This window comes from Chanodichthys erythropterus, chromosome 3 (genome assembly GCF_024489055.1).
Source record: "Chanodichthys erythropterus isolate Z2021 chromosome 3, ASM2448905v1, whole genome shotgun sequence".
Classification (NCBI taxonomy): domain Eukaryota; kingdom Metazoa; phylum Chordata; class Actinopteri; order Cypriniformes; family Xenocyprididae; genus Chanodichthys; species Chanodichthys erythropterus.
The window spans coordinates 8,772,797-8,796,490 of NC_090223.1; the positions used below are offsets into that span (position 1 = coordinate 8,772,797).

Genomic DNA, 23,694 nt, shown 5'->3' on the forward strand with positions numbered 1-23,694 from the left:
GTCAAAAACATGTTTAGTTGAGTTGTGAGTCACGAGAAGGCGAGCAGGAAAGAGCAACCCATGACGCTGTTATAAAATTATTTGTCAGAGTATTGTCACTTAATGACATTTTAATGACAAGTTCAATTTGTACCACTGTACTTGAGCTCATGACAGCCAATGTCAAAACCAAACACATGACAGTTTAATGTAATGTAAACCCATAAAGCTAAATGATGTCAAATTGTCATGACAAAGACACTGACAGGTTATGTATTGATTTATGTCAAGTTGTCATAACTCGGACATCTCAAACAATGTCCTCTTTGCATTAAAAATGACATAATTGAGCGAATGACATTTAATGACAGTTGTCATAAACATTCATAAACCCTCCTTCATATTCATGACACGTGTCGTGTCATGTCATGATTATGAAGGTGTCATGTCAGTCTTATGCACACCCCTTCAAGTAAAGTGTTACCATTTTTTTCTGCTGTAACAAACTAGTACAAATGACTGAATCTATCATTTTCTTGTCTGATTTTGATTCTAATGATGTTATACTTGATTGCACTGTTTTACTGCTTTGTCTTCTGAGTAAATTTCATCTTTACAAAGCCAGAATTATCCACTGTAAACCCAATTTTAGTTTTTACTTAATTTAAGAAAATGTCAAAACATTTAAAATCAAAGGTGTCGGAAATGTTTAACATCCTTGAATTTGTTGTAAAGAACCTTTAAATTTATAATTTAATTTACATTCACGAAATGTAATACTGTGTTGATTTAATTATTATACTCTTTTGTGATGTCCGTATGCCCCCTATTTTATTGCATTTTTTCTATATGTATACTTAATGTACAATTCAAAAAGAAAATTGTGTTTCATTTTAGATGGACACATGAATGAACTTGTACAACCTTTTTAACATGTTTGTTTGTATCTTATTTGTACCTTTTTATTTTAATACAAAGATTATCTGGTAAAACAGTTAGATTTCTATGCACTTTTGTGATTTTAGACATTGCTGTGGGAACAGGACTTTTATTTTGGAGTGACGACATGACGTCATAAGACTGCGCCGAACTCCTACATTTGCTGTGATTCTGCTGAATAAAGGTTTGTTTTAAGAATTTGATCTGTCTAAATCTATAGAAACAGTTCAATGAATTATATATTTGTTTTTTTAACAAGCGATGTGAAATGAGTTAATTTACTATTTAATGTATTTATCTAACTGTAATGGAGGATATTTGTGTGAGTAAAACTCATCCACTGATGAGAAACAGTAAGTTAAACCTTGCGTCTTATTTCTCTCTATATATATCATAAATCAGTTTATCCTGAACACTACACGAGTTCAGTCTCTAGCGAGTAATGATGGAGAAACCGAACTTTTCAACTCCGAGTCAATTGAATCAAACACTTTGAGAAATGATTCAGTGAATCACGACGCGTGCTACTCAAACAGTGAACATAAACGAGAACAAACACTAACAAACTAATCATGTTTTCTTCAAAGAGTAATCATTTAAATATTATCTATAATTCATTAAAATACCAAGTGTAGATCATACATGCCTACATATAAAGTGTTGTTTATCATAGTGTTAGCTTTCAGTGTTTTTGTTTAAACCATTAACTCTGTTAATTCTCTTCTTAAAGATGGCGTTCATTAAAGAGGAAGAGAGTGAAGACATAAAGATGGAGTTTATTAAAGATGAGACCGAAGACATGAAGATTGAAGAAACATTCAGTGTGAAACATGAAGATATTGAGGAACAAACAGGTTGGTTTTATCCGCATCTGAAAAATGCGCAATCAGACGTGACGTCACTGAAGGGAACAAGATCAATATAAACTATAGGAAAACAATGGATCGCAATAACAGTTCGGACGCTGAGGAAATTGTAAATGCTTATTTATACTCGTATAACTAATCACAGCCATACAATTAGCCTGCTATGGGGTCAAGAGAGCAGGGACAGGCCAGAATTAGACAGAATAACGGTCAAAAGAGACAAATTGAGCTGTTGTGTGAGGAGAAGCAGTGGAGAACAGGACAGAGACCGGTGTTAGCTTATCGATATAACGTTAGGTAACGACATGTGCTCAGATCACAATATTGTACAGATTATTATCATGAATCAGGCAATAGCAAAGCTATTGGTCATCTAGGAGTAGGCCTAATTGATTACTAATAACAGAAACGAATAAACTTTGATCAAGCGTATGTCACGCGCGTTAATATCCATCCACACTAACGTTACGTGATATAGCCGTTTCTCATCACGACTGATTTGGTAGTTAGCAAATGTAATAATCAAACACAAAACTTAAAATGTGCACCGTAAGTCTTCATCGAACATTTTTAAACCCTGCAGTACCTTTTTATATGGTGTTTTGTACAAGGTTATATATTCATCTCGAAAAAAATGTTAAACCAATATGCACTTTAAACTCAATATCTTCTGAATAGAGAACAATGGAAAAGTAAAGAAGTTTCTCTGTTCATGCTCAAAAGTGCTGTACTATCATTTTAACATACTATAGCATGGCAGTAATTGAACATTAAAGTAAAAGTTCACCCAAAAATGAAAATTATCCCATGATTAACTCACCCTCAAGCCTTCTTAGGTGTATGATATTCTTATTTCAGACGAATACAATAAGAGGAATTTGATTTGTGGCTTCTTGCTTGAAGCTTGCTCTCTGGTTGACCACTGCCGTGTGTGTATTATGTGTCCTGTAGCAAAGTGCGGCAAAAACTCCATGACGTTAAAGGGATAGATGTGAATTTGTTTCTTCAGTCGAATGCAAATTATGGTTTTTAACTGCAACCGCTGCAGTCTGTCAGTCAAATAATAGCAGTGGATGGGAACTTCTACTGTAACAGTAAATAAAACTTGCTTAGACAAATCCAAATTAAACCCTGCGGCTCGTGACGACACATTAATGTCCTAAGACACGAAATGATCGATTTGTGAGAGAAACCGAACAGTATTTATATCATTTTTTACCATTTTTCTGTTCATGCTCAAAAGTGCTGTACTATAATTTTAACATACTTTAACATAGCAGTAATTAAACAATTAAGTAAAAGTTCACCCAAAAATGAAAATTATCCCATGATTAACTCATCCTCAAGCCTTCTTAGGTGTATATGACATTCTTCTTTCAGACGAATACAATTATTGACCTTATTCTGAATAAGACAATATTATGATTAAGGTGTTTACATGAGTTGCTTTTAGAATATTCCTTTCATGTTCCCGTTTTACATGTTATAGAACATAGATCGATTAACATCACATGTTCTCTACAGAATTTCACATATCACCGCACGGTTCATCTTCACTATGGGACCATATACAGTTTTGGGTGTTTCATTTTTAATTTTACGAAAATGGATACAGAGCCCCGCATATGAATGCAAGAAAAAATAAATAAATTGTACACATAATTTACTAATTCATTCACTTGATCATGTGCATGATTTATAAATCGAGGGAACAAATTAGTAAACCATAAGCACAATTTAGTAAATGGAGGGAATGAATTAGTGAATCTTTCGCACGATTTAGCCTACAATTTATTTTCCCTCTCATGTGTGGGGCTCTGTAAATAGACGATGGTGGATACAAATTCTCCAGGAACAGGCCTCCTATGCACTTTAATTTGGCAACATTTCATTCATGCCACCTTTACAAACTCTGAGGTACTAGATGAGAGATGAGGTGAGAGGAATTTGATTTGTGGCTTCTTGCTTGAAGCTTGCTCTCTGGTTGACCACTGCCTTGTGTGTATTATGTGTCCTGTAGCAAAGTGCGGCAAAAACTCCCACATGACGTTAAAGGGATAGTTCACCCAAAAATGAAAATTTGATGTTTATCTGCTTACCCCCAGTGCATCCAAGATGTATGTGAATTTGTTTCTTCAGTCGAACACAAATTATGGATTTTAACTGCAACCGCTGCAGTCTGTCAGTCAAATAATAGCAGTGGATGGGAACTTCTACTGTAACAGTAAATAAAACTTGCTTAGACAAATCCAAATTAAACCCTGCGGCTCGTGACGACACATTAATGTCCTAAGACACGAAACGATCAGTTTGTGAGAGAAACCGAACAGTATTTATATCATTTTTTACCATTTTTCTGTTCATGCTCAAAAGTTCCTCCCTGTGGAAAGTATTAACAGGATTTAAAAAATGAAATAACCAACATGGGAAAATTACATTCAGAATTTTGGTTTTGATTACTTTTTACGGTAAATCGTCCAGCCCTACATGAGTGCCGCGTTTTTAAGATGGCGTGTCAAGTTAAAAGAATTTCAACTTTTACATGCAGCGCCACTCATCAATGTCAGTTCCAAAACAGTGGACCAATCAGAAGAACTGGATCAGTTCGCTGCTCTCAAGCAGCTCTGTTCTACATGCCTTTTCCTTCTGCAGCTGCAGTTGGAAAATAAAAGAGCATAATCTCTAATGAGCATGATGATTATGATGATGATTATTGTTTATTTCGAGCAATAGTAACATAACAAAGCAATAGAAGCATTTGATTATACAAGGTAAGTTCACCTTACATAAACAACATAATCAATTGCTCGAAACAGAGTGGGAAGAAGTCAAACTTATTTAAACCCACCCCGGTCTGTTACAAATTAATAGAAATACAAAAACAAAAGTAGATGCTTCCTTAATTATTAATGTTATCATATCTCTCATGTAGGGCTGGGCGATATATCGCATGAGATTGTCACGCGCATTTTCGTCTGTAAAGCCGGTTCCCTGATTGCCGCTAAATCGCCATCACCTGCTTTCAAATGAAGCGGCATTTAATAGACAGAGCCGTAGTTCACTGATAAGCCACGCAATATCGCGTTCAATATCGATATGAATCACCGTCGATATTGAACGCGATATTGCGTGACTTATCAGTGAACTACGGCTCTGTCTATTAAATGGCACTTCATTTGAAAGCAGGTGATGGAGATTTAGCGGCAATCAGGGAACCGGCTTTACTGACGAAATGCGCGTGACAAAAGCATTCGATATATCGCACAGCCCTACTCTCATGTATTTATACACATATGGAGAAGAAAAACAAAAACAAAAAAAACATATCTCAATACACTCATATATTACCACAGGTAACAATTATAGTAATACCAACAATGGTAACCACAATACCAACAAGGTAAGACACACAGCCAATAAATACATTAACAGACAATTAAGCCCCGCCGTCCTTGTACTGTGAAAAAACCTTCTGTTTATATAGAGTTTTAAACTGACGAATGCTTTGACATTGTTTGTATTCGAGCCCCAGACCATTCCATAATTTAACCCCACATACAGACACACAAAAACTCCTCCTGGTAGTTCTGACCATTGGTATTAAAAAGTTCCCATAGCCCCTCGTACTGTACAGCCGCTGTCTATGCGTGAATAACTTTTGTATGTTAACAGGTAATAGATTATGAAATGCTTTAAATAAAAATTGTGCGGTGTTAAATTTCCCAAGATCCTGTATTTTTAATAACTTTGTTTTGAGAAAAAGTGGATTTGTGTGTTCAATATATTCAGCTTTGTGCACTGTACGTATAGCCCTTTTTTGTAAAATAAAGAGTGACTGTATTGAATTATTATAATTGTTCCCACATATTTCAACACAGTAGCTTAAGTATGGTAAGATCAGGGAACAATACAGGGTATGGAGTGCAGTATAATCAAGAACATATTTAGCTTTATTTATTATTGCAAGGCATTTGGAGACTTTGTTTTTTATGTGTCTGATGTGAGTTTTCTATTGTGACACCTAAAAATTTTATTTCAGACATGTTCAATTTGTATCCCATCTATCTCAATGGGCTTTTTCGAGTTATTTTTATAATTACCATTTTTTAATATTCCTTAGTTCAGTATTTACAACATTAACAAGCTTATCATAACAGTCATCACAATAGAAAATATTAGTATCATCTGCAAACAAAACACACTTAAGTAATTGTGAAACATTAAATATATCATTGATGTACAAGTTGAATAATTTTGGGCCCAATACCGACCCCTGAGGAACACCACAAGAAATTGCACAACAGTTAGATGAGAACTCACCCATCTGCACATACTGTATTCTGTCACTTAAATGGCTTTTTACCCATTTTCCAGCCACCCCACCTATCCCATACCTTTCTAACTTCTTGAGTAGTATAGTGTGATTAATAGTGTCAAAGGCGTTTTTCAGAACAATGAATATTCCAATAGTAATTTTTTTTATTATCCAGTGCATTTGATATTTCCTCTATTGCATCAATTATAGCCATTGATGAAGATCGTTTGCTTCTGAATCCATATTGACTTTCGTTAATCAGTTTATAATTTTCAACAAATTTTTCTAATCGAACATTAAAATTTTTTTCAAGAATTTTTGAAAATTGAGGAAGCTGTGAAATCGGTCTGTAATTAGTAAAGTTATGTTTATTTCCATTTTTAAATATTGGTATAACTTTTGCAATTTTCATTTTCTTGGTAACACAGCCATTTTGAAGTGACAGATTACAGATGTGCGTTAGAGGTGCTTTAATATTATTTATAACTTTTTTAATAGTGCCATATTGATGGAGTGACAGTCCATAGAATATTTATTTTCAGACTTTTGAACAATATCCATTACTTCTTTCTCACTAACTGGTGAAAGAAAGATAGAATTAGGATTTTTTTTCAGTTTTTCCAATATTATGCTCTATATGTTCATCTGGGATTCTTTCTGCCAAATCAGGACCAATATTTATAAAAATGTATTGAAGCTATTAACTACTTTATCCATATTTTGATACTCATCATTTGAATCAACAAAATATTCTGGGTATGTTTTTTGTTTTAAACCTTTTTTGAGAATGCCATTTAATAAATCCCATGTTCCTTTTATATTGGTTTTATTCTCAGTTAATAATTTCTTATAATATAATATTTTGGCTAATCTTATTACATCAGTTAATTTGTTTATGTACAATTTATATCTAATCTCAGCTTCTTTAGTTTTCAATTTAATGAACGATTTATAAAGATTATTTTTCTTTTTACATGAATTTTGTACACCTTTAGTCATCCAGGGACATTTTGAATATTTCTTCTGTTTGCTATAAACTGAAATGGGGCAGTGCTTATCATATAATGATGTGAATATTTCTAAAAAGTTATTGTAAGCTCTGTCTGTATCGATTGCTCCATAAATGGAGCTCCAGTTTTGCACTCCCAGGTCATCATTAAATGCATTAATTGCTTCTTGAGTTTGTAATCTTTTGCAAGTCACATTACAGATTTCACTAGTTTTAGAAACATTACAGTCATATATGGAAAAAACAGGTAAGTGGTCTGTAATATCACAAAGAAGCAGCCCGTTTATGTTATTTGTCAAATTATTTGTAAAAATTTTATTAATTAAGGTTGCACTGTGTGATGTGATTCTACTAGGTTTTGTAATTGTTGGGAATAAAGATATAGAGTACATTCTTTCAATGAATTCATCAGTCAATTTATGTTTGTTTGGATTTAAAAGGTCAATATTAAAGTCCCCACAGATGAATATAGGTTTATTGTTAACAGCTGAAAACAGTTTCTCCAACTCTTCATTGAAAATATCAACACTTGATCCAGGTGATCTATAAACACAACTCATAATAATGTTTTTTTCTTTCCATTATTGATCTCTATTGTTAAGCATTCCATTACATTATCAAATGCTGTTGACATATTGATCAGAACAGAATGTTTTATAGTTTTGTGCACATAGAGCGCAACCCTGCCTCCTATTTTATTTTGTCTGTTTACGTAATGGAGATCATAATCATCTATTTCAAAGTCGATTCCTTTCTCTTGATTGAACCAGGTTTCAGATATAGCTATAACACTGAAAGGATAAACGAAATTTTTTGCATTGAAATTCTTATACATACTTCTGCTGTTAAAATGGGTAATAGACAATTTGTCCTTGGTAATGCAATTATTGCTATACTGTTCATTTGTATAGTAATTGCACTTATTATTTATGTACGAAAGAAAATTGTTGTCGGGATCAATATCAGTCTCTACATCATGCATATTGTACTCGTGTTCAATTGCATCTAAGTCCAGTTGTTGGAGATCTGTCTCTGTATAATTTTCCTTTTGGCTAACTGTATGTAGCTCAGTGTTAATTCTAATAGTATAAGTCAGATGTTACCTTATTTGTTTCCAGATGGCTGATGTACATTATGATTACTGATACTTGTCCAACTCCTATATTCCTTACTGTGAGAATTTTCGCCTCCTCAGGAGACCCATTTAACTTGATGAAGATTTTGCAATTTGTTACCCATGTATGTTGGATTTTTCGTTGTTTCTTGAGGTATCTTGCTTTCCTTGCTATTTCAGCATTCTTTTTTATTAAATGTTCATTTATATATATATATATATATTCGTCCCTTTGAGTTTGCGGCCTTGTTTTTAGCAATGCCGTCTTGTTTTCCCTGTTAACAAATCTCAGAATAACTGCTGATCTGTCGTTATTGATCCTTTTGGGTAAAGGGTGGCATGCTTCAATGCAATCCAGGTCCAGCTCTACTCCTTTGCTCTGCAGAAAGGCTGCCACTTGTTGCTCCACTGAGCGTACCTCCTCCTCCCCTGGGTCATTAACGTTGACCGCAGATACCGCGCGTGCGTACGAGCGTGGTTTGATGGGAATATCGGTGATGAGCAAATCATTCACCCGGGAGTACTGCTCCAGATCGTCCACCCTCCGTTCATGCTCCGCCATCCGTTTATCCTTTTCAATGTTTTGAAGGAGCAGCTGCTAACCTCCTCCAATAACTCAACAAGCCGATTCTGCTGCGTCTTCACAGTAGTCATCCAGCATTCTAGTTTTTAATCCAACATTCCTCTCGCGCTAGTTACTCACGCTTGCTACAACCAGTAACCGGAAGCTGACAGGACAGGCAGACAGGCTACAACCAGTAACCCAGGAAACTCGAGCAGATCTCTCGCGCCGTTGTATCAACGTCCCTTTGCACATGGACGACGGACACAGTGAGTGCATGCAATGTCTGGGCAAGTCCCACACAGAAGCCACGCTCATTGAAATGACCTGCTCTTATTGCAAGAGCATGAGTGTAGCCTCCTTGTGCTCGCGGACAGCGTTCTTTTCAGAATGCGACTCTGTCCCTCACGCCCTCACATTTTTCATCCTCCCAGGAGACCTCTCAAACCCATCCTCGACCTCAGATATTAAAATCAGGCCCTGATGGCCATGCAGTTTCACTGCGTGATTGAAAAAGGCTTCAGTAATTAGAGAAAAAGAAGTTTCTCCCTGTAGCGTCTTGTTTTAGAAAGACAAATGATGCAGTTCTCATTCCATATCTAAGGGAACCGAGGTTACATTAGTAACCTAGTACTTTCATTATGTAGTTACTCTGGTTTTACTTCAAAAACCATAGTAAAACAATGGTTATTTTGTAGTTACTATGGTTTTACTATAAAAAGGTCTCGGTTATGTATATAACCTTAGTTCCCTAAATAGGGAACGAGACGCTGCGTAAATCGCTATGGGAACGCCTCTGCGTGATGTCGTCGTGAAGCACGTATGCAATCTGTCCAATCAGGAGACGGAACGTCATAGGCGGGTGACGTCACTGACCCAGGAACCATAAAGCCAGCCCAAAAACACTGTCATTCAGCTTCTCAAGTCTGAAGCAAGTCGCTCTTGGGCATGCAGGGAGTATGGCAAGGTTACACAGTGTCTCGTTCCCTATTCAGGATGTCTGCTCCCACATTCAGGTACCCCGGGATGTAAACTGCTGTGAGGGATAGCAGTTTCCCTTGGGACCACAGAAGAATCTGATTCGCCAGTTTGTAAAGCGGGGCGTGATCTCAGACCCTCCTGGTGATTTATATACGAGACTACTGATGTGTTGTCTGTTCTGACTAACACATGTTTGAGATACTTCCTCCCAGACCTCAGAGACAAAGTTAGAAATACCACCATCATTTCTAGACAATTTATGTGCCAAGTGAGATGATGGTCCTGCCACAGACCCCGTGTCGAGCGACCACTCATGATCACCCCCAACCCATGAGGGATGCATCTGTCGTTAGCGTGACGCGGCGACTGACAGCCCCCAGCACAGGTCCCTGGGATAGAAACCAAGGTTGCTTCCATATGTCTAGTGCACGTAAGCATCGCCGCGTGACTCTGATCGTACTAAACGGATTCCCCCTCGGTGAGAACCCCTTGGTTTTGAGCCACCACTGCAGTGGTCTCATGTACAGCAGGCCGCAAGGTATAACGTTGGACGCTGCTGACATCAGACCTAACAGTCTCTGGAACTGTTTTACACTGAGTGACTGGCCTTGCCTTATGTCCGAGACAGTATTGAGGATTGATGATATTCGAGCCGGAGATAAACTGACTTTCACCGAATAAACCGAATCCCATACCACGCCAAGATAAGTGGTTCTCTGTGCAGGAGAAAGCACACTTTACTTTGCGTTTAGTCTCAACCCCAACTTTTCCATATGAGTTAGAACAACACCTCGATGTTGAACCGCCATCTGCTCTGATTGAGCGAGAATCAACCAATCGTCTATGTAGTTGAGAATGTGGATGCCCTGAATGCGCAAGGGCGTCAGCGCCGCATCTACACACTTGGTAAAAGTTTGGGGTGACAAGGCTAGGCCGAAGGGGAGAACCGGGGGAGAACATTTTACCTCGATTACGATTAATGAACGATTTTTTTTTATTTTTTTTGCCCTCATAGTTCACTGACAAGGTTTGTACTGTAAATAGCCTATGATTGACTATTAAGGTGGGATTTTTTTTTTCCTGTTGAAAGAGTGATCTGACATCATAGCTCACTATCAGCAGTTATTTTATCTATGGTTTGTAACATTTCTTACAGGTTTCTGCTCATTGTAAATCAGATAAAGATAAATTACCACAGTACCAGTAGTGATTGCGTGTGTGAATTAGTCATACCGTCTCTCTATTAATTGTGAAGCTGTGGGTTGTAAATAGTTCCTTCAAAAGTAGAAAAAAAATAGATGCTATAACTTTTGAGTTTCTAAGCTATTTTAGTGATAAATCACAGGACAGCGCTGACAAGTTTTTGCGTTCCTCTGTGTGTGCGCGATCTTCACTTTTTGCGCAGCTGTTTGTGTGAGTGTTCGTGCCACATGCAGCTGCGTGAGCGCGGCATAGATATATGTATATATCTATGCAAGCGCGGTAGCTCGATATAATAATACACATCCGATCGTCTAATCGCTTGAATGTCCAAACCATAAAACAAATACATCTGACAAAGTTTAGTCAAGACGCAAGGCTCACCGCTTGCGCGCCATCACTATGTGTTGAACCGGCGTTCACCTCCGTGTTTTGCTTTTATGCCACTGACTGGACTGGGCGGAGTCACGTGGCTACACACGCAGTTATGTTTTTAAGGGGGAAGTATTAACAGGATTAAAAAAACGAAATAACCGTCACAGGAAAATTACGTCGGTTAGAGGTTCTGAATTTCGGTTTCGATTACTTTTCGATTAATCGTCCAGCCCTACTTGCTACTGTTCGATTCAATTGTCGTAGATCTAAAATCGGATGTAATCCTCCATCTTTCTTTGGCACAATGAAGTAACGGCTGTAAAAGCCTGACTCCCTGCTGGGAGGAGGGACCCTCTCTATAGCCTCCTTTCGCAAGAGCGTCTGAACCTCTTGTGCCAGCACCAGAGCCTGCTCGGGGTCTACCACTGTGGCTAGAACCCCGTTGAATCGGGGTGGGCATGTTCTGGAACTGAATCGCATACCCCTTTTCTATAGGTCGCAGGACCCACTGAGATACTTTTGACAGATTTTTCCACTCTGACAAAAAATCTACTAAGGGCACCGTATGATGAGGTGAACACTGTTTGTCTCCGGAGGGGACCACCCTCAGGATCCTGACCGCCCCTCTGACGTCAGGATCTCTTAGACGAAGCCCTCTTGGCAGGAATGACGGCCCTCAGATCCCAACTCCTCGGAGGGGGAGCACGGGTAGCAACACTCTGCTTCAGGTGTTGTCTGTATTGCGGGAGCTCGTACTCGGCTTCTGCAGCTTTTGCCCGGCAGCCAAAGCGGATTTGGCCGCGTGCGGAGAGAGATGGCCCGCAAGTGTCTCTTCCGCTCTTGGCATCGCCCCATACCTGTGTCTCCTCATTCCAGCCACATTGCTGTAAATGGAGGTCTGAGGTGTGGTAGACACGGGTAGATACCGGCTTCTTCCACGACCCTCTCGACCTCAGTGGTGGAGGTCGGGAAAATGGTAGCGCCCGGGACGTGGAGGCTGAGCAGACCTGGATGGCAAGAAGCGTTCGTCAAGCTTGCTTCTCACCGTCTGCTCTTGCTTTTCGGCCCGGCCAATCGATGCTCAATCTCTGGCCACAGCACGAGAAAGCACCTCCATGAGCTCCTCGCTTCCGCGGGGAGACTGAAGTGACGAATCCTCAGACTCTCCCCGTGGCCACGCTAACAACATCCAGCTCCTCAGAACTAGACGCCATTAACGTGACCATATCCCCCGGAGCGGAAGAAACCGCAAAGCGTGCTTCCGGCCCTCCGGGATGGATACACTGGCCAGATGCACCAGTTGAAGGCAGAGATAAGGCATGGCCACATCTCTAACCCCTCTTGATACATCCATCTGCGAACCCCAAGACATAAGGCGCCGCCCTTGCCTCGACAGAAGCAGGACCCGTAGCCCTGGGGAACACGAACCGAGCCACTCTCCTTGAAGAGAGCTTGGCGTGGAGCGCAGCATTCTCTAGCGGCAGCTGATCACAATGCACACAAGCAGCCCCCTTTGGAGAGTCTGCGTGGGCATCGAGTGTGGCACTCCCATGCAAAACAACACACATTTCAAGCGAGTCCCCATCCGGGATAAAAACGCGGACAAGGGTGCACGCACTTCCTGTATAGCTGCTCGCTCGCCATGGTAATACTTTTCAAAGTAGACAGACAAAGGTAAATAAGACAGACAGATCAGACGGAGTGCTTGCTGAAGACACAGAAGCTGAATGACAGTGTTTTCGGGCTGGCTTTATGGTTCCCTGGTCAGTGACGTCACGTGCCTATGACGTTCTGTCTCCTGATTGGACAGATTGCATATGTGCTTCATGACGACATCACCCAGAGGCGTTCCTATAGCAATTTATGCAGCACAAGTGCCCTTGAAAGGGAACTATATTTAAACTATGGTTATTGTAGTAAAACCATAGTTTTACTATAAAATCAAGGTTACTACAAAAATCATGGTTGAGTTTCATAAGGGTGAGCGTTTGGATACTGATTGTTAGAAGGCAGCTGTCTGATTCTGTCTGAGTTGAAGAACAGGAATGGTATGTGTAACACTAGCATCACATTATTGAAGCGTTTGATAAGGTAGGTCAAGCAAAAGGCTAATCATATTAATTCATATTAATTAATGACAAGGGCTGTGCCAAGTGTGTGAGCGCATAGGGGCTTGTGCAAAGTAACAGTTGACTTGAAATAAAGCCAATAAAGATAATTTTTTTGTCCTTCAAAATATTTTAAAACTATAAAATATACAAACCCAATTACAAAAAAGCTGGGACACTGAACAAATTGTGAATAAAAAACAGAATGCAATGATGTGGAAGTTTCAAATTTCAACATTTTATTCAGAATACAACATAGATGACATCAAATGTTTAAACTGAAAGAAAATGTATCATTTTAAAAGGGAAAAATTTGTTGATTTTAAATTTCATGGCGGCATCACATCTCAAAAAAGTTGGGACAAGGCCATATTTACCACTGTGTGGCATCCCCTCTTCTTTTTATAACAGTCTGCAAACGTCTGAGGACTGAGGAGACAAGTTACTCAAGTTTAGGAATAGGAATGTTGTCCCATTCTTGTCTAATACAGGCTTCTAGTTGCTCAACTGTCTTAGGTCTTATTTGTCGCATCTTCCTCTTTATGATGCACCAAATGTTTTCTATGGGTGAAAGATCTGGACAGCAGGCTGGCCATTTCAGTACCCGGATCCTCCTCCTACGCAGCCATGATGTTGTAATTGAGTGCAGTATGTGGTCTGGCATTGTCATGTTGGAAAATGCAAGGTCTTCCCTGAAAGAGACTACATCTAGATGGGAGCATATGTTGTTCTAGAACTTGGATATACCTTTCAGCATTGATGGTGCCTTTCCAGATGTGTAAGCTGCCCATGCCACACGCACTCATGCAACCCCATACCATCAGAGATGCAGGCTTCTGAACTGAGCGCTGATAACAACTTGGGTTGTCCTTGTCCTCTTTAGTCCGGATGACATGGCGTCCCAGTTTTCCAAAAAGAACTTCAAATTTTGGATTCGTCTGACCACAGAACAGTTTTCCACTTTGCCACAGTCCATTTTAAATGAGCCTTGGCTCAGAAAAAACGCCTGCGCTTCTGGATCATGTTTAGATATGGCTTCTTTTTTGACCTATAGAGTTTTAGCCGGCACAGGCGAATGGTACGGTGGATTGTGTTCACGACAATGTTTTCTGGAAGTATTCCTGTTTCCATGTTGTGATTTCCATTACAGTAGCATTCCCAGTATGTGATGCAGTGCTGTCTAAGGGCCCGAAGATCACGGGATATGGTTTTCTGGCCTTGACCCTTACGCACAGAGATTGTTCCTGAATCTTTGGATGATATTATGCCCTATTATAACTTCAAACTCTGCTATTTTTCTCTGATTGGTGATCCTCTGCCCATTTTGACTTCTGAGAGACACTGCCACTCTGAGAGGCTCTTTTTATACCCAATCATGTTGCCAATTGACCTAATAAGTTGCAAATTGGTCCTCCAGATGTTCCTTATATGTATACATTTAACTTTTTCCTACCTCTTACTGCTACCTGTCCCAAATTTGTTGGAATGTGTAGCTTTAAATAAATCCAAAATGAGCCAATATTTGGCATGTCATTTCAAAATGTCTCACCTTCAACATTTGATATGTTATCTATATTCTATTGTGAATAAAATATAAGTTTGAGATTTGTAAATTATTGCATTCCTTTTTTATTCACAATTTGTACACTGTCAATGTGTTTCTATCATCAAAACACTCAGAATAAAGTGAGATGATCTGCTAATGGTCTGAATGTCTTGTTGAATGAGTGTTGGAGAATGAGGATCATCAATATTAACAGAGAAACTGCTGAAAACACTCTTTATTCCATGTCAATAGTTCCTAAGCTTTCACCTCATTTATTATGCTGATGTCTTCAGATCTGCTGTAAATTGACACTTAAAGCTCATTTCATTTTCAACAGACTGAGGGGATTTAGGACCTCTAACATAAACAATTATTTTTGTTTTTGTACTTTCAACTGTTTTCTTACAGTTCTTTAAAATGTTGACAGATATCCAGAAACGTAGTAATGGAGAAACAGAATGAAGTTCTGAATTAGCATCAGTTAGTTTCATTTATAGACCAATTTAATTCTTAATGTGCTTAGTTTATGGGTGAAATACAAAAAGTGGACATTATAGCATAAAAAAATAATTAATTGAAAAAGAATCTGTTACACTAAATGTTGATGTTACATTAAAACTTTTTGTTTTCCAAAAAGTAATTTAAAACATAAAATTCTTCTTCACATTTAGAGAAACAGTTAAACTATGAAATGATACATAATGTTAATTTTTAAAGGTACCATTGAACGTTTTTTTACAAGATGTAATATAAGTCTAAGGTGTCCCCTCTGAATGTGTCTGTGAAGTTTCAGTTCAAAATTCCCCATAGATTTTTTTTAATTAATTTTTTAACTGCCTACTTTGGGGCATCATTAACTATGCACCTATTCATGCTGCGTCTCTTGGAGCTCACGCTTGCCTTAAACAGCATAAACAAAGTTCACGCAGTCAATATAACCCTCAAAGTGGATCTTTACAAAGTGTTCGTCATGCAACATGTCTAATCGCATAAGTATAGTATTTATTTGGAAGTTTACATTTGTTTCTGAATGAGTTTGAGGCTGTGCTCCGTGGCTAAAGCCAACGTTACACACTGCTGGAGTAGGATTTATAAAGAACAAGTTGTGTTTATACATTATACAGGCTGCAAGTGTTTAAAAATGAAAATAACGACAGTCTTGTCTCCGTGAATACAGTAAGAAACTATGGTAACTTTAACCACATATTTAACAGTACATTAGCAAAATGCTAACAAAACATTTAGAAAGACACCACAAATATCATCAAAAATATATCATGGATTATGTCAGTTATTATTGCTCCATCTGCCATTTTCCGCTATTGTTCTTGCTTGCTTACCTAGTCTGATGATTCAGCTGTTGAGATTCGCCTGTTCTTCTGAGGTCTTTTAAACAAATGAGATTTACATAAGAAGGAGGGAAACAATGGAGTTTGAGACTCACTGTATGTCATTTCCATGTACTAAACTATTATTCAACTGTCATGGTAAATTCGATTTTCAGTTCTATGGCACCTTTAAGTGAGATTATTAGAATGGTAATTAATCAATGTTATTGGTATTTAAAATTGTAATGGTGCCCATTAGCTGTGCACCTTTTAATACTCTGAAGGAGAAACCCTTCATATTGATTGTCACCATCAGATCAAACTCAACATTTTACATTTGTTTCATATCTCATTCTCAATTTGCAGGAGTGTTTCCAGAATTTAGCCATTTTCAATGTAGTTTTAAACACTGTTATTTTATAATAAACTGTAAACAATACAAAAATTTATGAAGTAAATGAACTTTCCAGAATGCCTGACAGGGTTGTGAGTGTAACTTGAGCAAAATCTTTTCTTACAGTAACTTTGGTAACAGAGTTGATGAATGCTGTCATTAATTTTTATAAAAACTGAGACTTCTTCTAGAAAGAGCCCAGATGATGTCACTTCCTGGGTCTCATAGTTTTAAGAAATCCCTGTTTTGAAAGGAGGTAACCGTGTCAGAAGTAACAGGGTTGAGTGAATCGTGTAGGACACTGATAATAACACATTTAAAGATGCAGTCAGTCTAGACTTTGAGCATGAGAACTTTCTACAGACAAGTCTGTAGAACTTGATGACGTGATATTTTTTTAAAAATATAAATAACAAAAATGCTCTAATGTTTTAAATATAAAAAATATCTAAGACTTGATTTTCCATAAAACAAAAGCTGAGATCAAACACTTTGGTAAATAAAACAAGAAAGCACCACTTGGATAGAAAGAGAAAGAGCACAGGACACACCTTGACCAAACTTTTTTCCTTGTTTATCTGTGCGAGTCTGAATATAGGCTTTTAGTTTAAAAGCATGCACATTTGGAGAAATATTGGATTCTCTACATATTTGCGTCAATTTTCTATACAGAGGAGTTATATTTATTTAATATTCATTGTCATCACTATGAGCACTGGTGTTTGCACCATACTGCAGCTGGAGTGGCGCTCTCTGTGCATTTTTAGTCCACAGATTCATCTAAAAGAAGAAGAGGCTATTCCATGAATGGAGTTTTTAATTCACACTGCAGCCAGAGGGCGCTAAAGAAACAAAAAGTATTTTAAGTCTGTTTTGACAATGTGAAAAACCTGCAAAACGCGCCGGCGCGTTTTCAGACCTCAGAGAGTTAAATGACTTTTTTTTCTCTCATTTCAGACCTGATAGAAGAAAGCTATGAGAGTGAAGAACTAAAGACATCTCTAAAGAAAAGAGCCAAGAAATCTTTCACCTGCACTCAGTGTGGAAAGAGTTTCTCAACCAAACAACATCTTAAGATTCACATGAGAGTTCATACAGGAGAGAAGCCATTCAAGCATGTGAACAGTGCAGGAAGAGTTTCAGTCAATCATCAAGCCTTAAAGAACACATGAAAGTTCACACTGGAGAGAAACCACACACATGTGATCAGTGTGGAAAGAGTTTCTCAACCAAACAACATCTTAAGGTTCACATGAGAGTTCATACAGGAGAGAAGCCGTTCACATGTGATCAGTGTGGGAAGAGTTTCTCACGATCATCAAGCCTTGAAGAACACATGAAAATTCACACCGGAGAGAGATCGTTCACATGTGATCAATGTGGGAAGAGTTACACACAAAAAGGAAATCTTAAGGATCACATGAGAGTTCACACTGGAGAGAAGCCGTTCACATGTGATCAATGTGGGGAGAGTTTCAGTCAATCAACAAACCTTAAAAAACACAGGAGGATCCACACTGGAGAGAAGCTTACACACATGTGATCAATGTGACAAAACATTTCTAGAGTCATCAACCCTGAAGAGACACCTGACAGTTCATATAAATGAGAAACCACATCCATGTTCTGTGTGTGGAAAGAGTTTTTCACAGCTGCCATATTTACAAAAACATCAGAAAATACACACTGGTGTGAGAGGGTACATGTGCTTTGAGTGTGAGAAGACTTTTATTACAGCAAACCAATTAAAACTGCACCAGAGAATTCACACTGGAGAAAAACTATACAAGAAACAAAGTGACAAGAGATTCAGTGATTCATCATCTCTGAAAAAACACGAGAGGATCCACAGCAGAGAGAAGCAGTACACGGCAGTGATCAGTGTGGAAAGAGTTTCACTATTAAAAGTAACCTGAAGATACACATGAGAATTCACACTGGAGAGAAACCTCATAAGTGTTCACACTGTGACAACAGATTCAGTCAGTCATCAAATCTGAAAACACATGAGAGGATCCACACTGGGAGAAACATCTTACAAGTGTTCATACTCAGACAAGAGATTCAGTCGTTCATCATCTCTGAAATCACATGAGAGGGTCCACACTGGAGAGAAGCTGTACACGTGTGACTAGTGTGGAAAGAGTTTCAATACAAAAGACACCTGAAGATACACGTGAGACCACACTGGAGAAAAACCTTACAAGTGTTCACACTGTGACAAGAGATTCAGTGATTCGTCATCTCTGAAAACACATGAGAGGATCCACACTGGAGTGAAGCCACACAAGTGTTCACACTGTGACAAGAGATTCAGTCGGTCATAATCTCTGAAAACACATGAGAAGATCCACACTGGAGAAAAACCTCATAAGTGTTCACACTGTGACAACAGATTCAGTCAGGTCATCATCTCTAAAAACACATGAGAAGATCCACACTGGAGAAAAACCTTACAAGTGTTCACACTGTGACAAGAGATTCAATCAGTTAGCAAATCTCAAACAACATGAAGATCTACACTGGATATAAGTTGTACACGTGTGATCAGTGTGGAAAACGTTTCACTATTAAAAATCACCTGAAGATACACATGAGAATTCACACTGGAGAAAATTTACAAGTGTTCACACTGTGACAAGAGATTCAGTCAGTCTTCATCTCTAAAAACACATGAGAGGATCCACTCTGGAGAGAAGCCACACACGTGTGATCAGTGTAAAAAGAGCTTCCACTATTAAAAACCACCTGAAGATACACATGAAGATCCATGCAGTGGAGAAACCACATCACCACAGTCTGAAATCATAAGTAGTTCATCTTTGTGCTGAGAAACAACGTCTCTTCTAAGACACACACCAAATCTCTCCTCTCCACCCATAGTTGGCGCTGTTGCACTGTCTGCTGTTGAATTATCCAGACAGTGGATAAGGAGAGACTCCCTGATGTGATTGCGAAGCATTTAGGGTGTACAGTAGTACATAGTAAAGTGCTATATAAATGCCTCATTCATTCATTTATTCATAGTTATCCATTTCTCAATATGTGCTCTTGTCTGTGTTCTTGTGAAATGTCATCAGTCGCCGTCCAAGTACTGTCCCAGTTCAAAATTCACATCTAGCCAAGTACACTTGCTATGGTTGTGTTCAGATACACCCTTTTTATCACGAATACATAGAGAGGTGACTCCAGCGGACTTGAGACAGCCAGGTATCCCAGAATGCATTGCGCATCAACCAGTAAGTGTTAGTAGCAGAGGAGAAAACCCAAGTACCCAAACATACTACTGTTATTATGTCATGATATGTAGTTTTAAGAGTTTTTGCAAGAGTGTAAATGTTTTTTTTAAGGGCCTGTGGTTTATTGATAAAAGTAGAGCCTATTTGGAGTTGTGAGATCCAGATGATCACCTGGTGCTCAGCGCTCACGGACTTCATTGAGAGTATCCTCTACCTTGGTTACTCCTTCTGATGTTTGCCGTTGACTCTGATGTCTCTGTAGTGGTTGAACATAATATAATTCATCTTTTGTATATCTAACGGGTGATCTTTGGTCTCATAAAATCTCAATTTGTTGAACTAAAAGTGAAATGATTACAACTTTATATACTTAGGAGTTATAGTTCACTGTTGTAGCCTACCAGAGCGCTGACTCTTTGTATGTTTGATTGAATCATTTGTTTTATTTTTTATTTTATCTTCTTATACTTTTTACGTATACTTTTGTAATAGCTACGGTATAATTAAGGCCTGATATCTAACAAAAAGAGTTAGGGTTGTTTTATATTTGCAGACTATATGCATATATTGCCTGAACCACATATGTTTACTATTTTTAAAATGTAAACAAATATAGGAAGAACTGTTGTTTTATAGTTTGTTTGGTTATAAATATACATGCAGTGAAGATTGTAACACTCTGCCTAAATAAGGCAGGCTACACAAATAAAGTTTGTTCTTTTTCCTCCTAAAACTGTTTGACTGAGTGAGGTTATAACAAATAACCACAAATACAAAGAATAAATGCCAACCCAGAGTGTATTATACAAGAAGCCAGCAGAAAAGCAATATAGACAAAAAATGTGTGTGTGTATAGTTCGGCCTCACCGGTGAGGCATTTTGAATCTGGAAGCACATTGAGAAACAGCACTGTCCTGTGAAGAAGTCCAAAGCAAAAAATAACAAAAGTGAGTGGGCTCAATTAGCCACTTTCTCTCCCCGGTGTCATGTGACTCGTTAATGTTACAAGGTCTCAGGTGTGAATGGGGGAGCAGGTTGGTGTTAAAATTTGGTGTTATCTCTCTCACTCTCTCATACTGGTCACTGGAAGTTCAACATAGTATCTCATGGCAAAGAACTCTCTGAGGATCTGAAAAAAACAACTGTTGCTCTACATAAAGATGGTGCAGGCTATAAGTTTGCCAAGACCCTGAAACTGAGCTGCAGCAACGGTGGCCAAGCCCATACAACGGTTTAACAGGACAGGTTCCACTCACAACAGGCCTTGTCATGTTCTAACAAAGATCACAACCTTAATATAAAATGTGATGCTTCTCCACCCTTCACAATGAAACATTACATCAAGAGAAACTGCTACAATCTTACAATGTGTAATATTCCTGGTTTTCTTGTAACAATTAATTCAGAGTAGTTTAAAGGGGGCTTTATATAGGAAATGACACCCAGTGGTTGAAATAGGTATTGCAGTCCAAATTCAAAATATTGTTTGCCCTGCCCCCCTTGTTCAGAGAAGCGGGTGGCCAAGGATACGCATCAAGAGGGGAGCGCAAGTGACAATGGCTACGTTTACATGCACCCAAATAATCCACTTGTAATCAGATTGAAAAACGTTCATGCAAACGCCTTAATCGATCCGATTGAGCTCGATCCAAATGAAATTTCAATCGGATTGGAAGGGGTGGTTTATTCCCTTTTCTAATCCGATCTAACAGCAAAAAATTACCATGTAAACGCTTGAATACGATCACATACGTGCAATATGGGGTGTTTTCCGCCAACTGGCAACCTGTTATGTCGAAATACTATTGGATAAGCTGCTGCACACGGTTTCACACAGACCAAAACAAAGACAGACATTCCAACACGGAACGCACATTTCAAAGTAGAATATCTGGCTGCAGCATTGTTTTTCTGAGAAACAAGTAGGTGAACTTAACATGTTTCCTAAATATCTGCTAACATATTGGGGTATTTTTATGCTTTATTAAAGTAAAGATCTTACATATAGCCCCTTTAATGAATTTAGGACAGATGTTTGACAGTTTTAGGTTTATAAAACACAGTTCTCTATTTTGAGGCCACCACCACTTCTGGTTAAAGCCTTTACCAGCCCCCAACTTATCCAGTGTCAGAGTCAGCTTCAGTCCTTGAACTCCGCCCAGTGCATGCTCCTATACCAGAGAGCACTGCAGTGCCCCTAATGACACTAGCAATTGTGTGTGTTTGGCCACCCACACAATGGCTCCTGCTTGCTTGCTTACCTGCATAAAGTCTTGCTGATTCAGCTGTGCACATCCAGATGTTAATACTGGCTTGTCTAATGCCTTGAACTTGGGCTGGCATGTGCAAAAGTTGGGGGCGTACATAGGCTAATGATCCCGACTGTTGAGGCCACAGTCGGTGTTATGTTGAGATTTGCCTGTTCTTCAGTGATCTTTTGCACAAATCAAATTTACATAAGAAGGAGGAAACAATGGAGTTTGAGACTCACTGTATGTCATTTCCATGTACTGAACTCTAATTACTTAACTATGCTGAGGTAAATTCAATTTTCAACTCTAGGGCACCTTTAATGTTTGGCACAGAGGCCCGACATTCTTGTGAGGTGCCAGAGACGTATGAGGTAATTTACATTGTTTCATATAAATATCATGTAGTATCATTTAGAAGTTAATAATTTCAATCTTCAATGTTGTTTCTGAAAAGACCAACAGCACTGTGTAATCTGTGTTAGCAGAGGACAATGCCATTTCTCTGAAGAAGAAAATGGACAACATTGTAAAAAAAAAAAAAAAAAAAAAAAGAGGGTGGCAAATCAGGCACCATTTTTGGTAGGTCAGAAGTTGTCCCAGAAACATAAGGGCCCAGCAGATGAAGCAAGTTTGAACACAGGTTGTTGGGACCTTATGAAATTGTCCATTTACAAGAAAAGTTGCGCAGATTTAAGGGACGAAAAGGGATTTTTTCCCCCCAAAATCAACAATGACCATCTCAAACCATTCAAAAAAAGACAAACCCCGGATACCCCATACAACAGGGGTTCTCAACCTTTTGCAAGCTGGGGCCCCCCCAAAGCTGGTTCATTGCAGTTGGGGCTAAAGAGTTCCTTCAGTCTACTGTCAGTTTTCAGCTCAATAAGTTGTCCCTGCATATCAATTGATAGCTTGTTTAAGCGCACACAAACGGATCTCGAACCCACACAAAAGAGCGATAATCCTTTTTAAAGTATGTCACAAATTGTTTTCTCATTGCTGACAGGTGCTCAGACGCTGATTGAAATAGGGAGGAGAAATCGTGTGACGTGCCTGCATCAGTGATAAAGTCTGTAAGGTTGGGGAACATGTCGCAGTTCCCTCGACTGATGCGGCCATGCCAGAGGTCTAGTTTTTGTGTAAAGGCGTGCACTTTGTCTGTGGTGCAAAATATGAGTTTCGCGCCCTTGCAAAGACAGGTTGAGGCCATCCAAGCTGTCAAATATATCGACCAAATAGGAGAGAGACGCAAGCCACATAGTGTCATCCAGATGCTTCACCAGATCTGGATTTGATTTCTGTCAAATACCACTTCACCTCCTCTCACAGCTCATACAACCGCTGTAACACCCGCCCCCTGGAGAGCCAGCGAACTTCAGTGTGCAGAAGCAACTGTTCGTGCCCTGACCCCATCTCCTGCCTGCGCACCATCCATGCATAGGCTAACGCATCGGTCCCAAGCCAGTCCATTTTCACGGATAAAAATA

General features: G+C 38.8%; 1 pseudogene; it reads left to right on the plus strand.

The window, feature by feature from the left end:
- Nucleotides 1-1,059: 1,059 nt before the first annotated feature.
- LOC137002988 (zinc finger protein 271-like) lies at nucleotides 1,060-18,632 on the plus strand (annotated as a pseudogene).
- Nucleotides 18,633-23,694: the final 5,062 nt, after the last annotated feature.